The sequence below is a fragment of the Sorex fumeus genome, unplaced genomic scaffold (genome assembly GCF_029834395.1).
Source record: "Sorex fumeus unplaced genomic scaffold, SorFum_2.1 ptg000097l, whole genome shotgun sequence".
Classification (NCBI taxonomy): domain Eukaryota; kingdom Metazoa; phylum Chordata; class Mammalia; order Eulipotyphla; family Soricidae; genus Sorex; species Sorex fumeus.
The window spans coordinates 1665001-1665297 of NW_026606154.1; the positions used below are offsets into that span (position 1 = coordinate 1665001).

The 297-nt window shown below is 60.9% G+C and overlaps 1 long non-coding RNA gene across 1 annotated transcript in view; it reads right to left on the minus strand.

Moving 5' to 3' along the window:
• The window catches only part of LOC130041097 (uncharacterized), a 3106-nt gene extending 2809 nt beyond the window's left edge, over positions 1-297 (minus strand). Inside the window, exon 1 of the long non-coding RNA XR_008795049.1 lies at positions 192-297. This is a non-coding gene — a long non-coding RNA (uncharacterized LOC130041097). The remainder of the gene's footprint in view (positions 1-191) is intronic.

The following is a 297-nucleotide window of genomic DNA, read 5'->3' on the forward strand; positions in this document are numbered from 1 at the left end:
AGAGTCCTTCGCCCCTTTCTCTTGGCGACCTGAGGGAGGAAGGTCAGGGCTTCCAGCCCAGACTAGAGTGTGTGGAGAGGAGACTCAGCCTGCCCCTTAGCGCGTCTGGTCCCCTCTAGATCCTCCACGAGCATGGCCGGAAATCACCAGAGTCCGGGGCTGGGGAGTGAGTACAGAGAAACGGCACTTACGAGGCACGTGGCCAGTCTGGCTTGATCCTCAGAACCCCATCTGGCCCCGCGAGCACTGCTGGGAGGAATCCCTGGGCATCGGCAGGTGTGTGGCTGCAACTTTTCA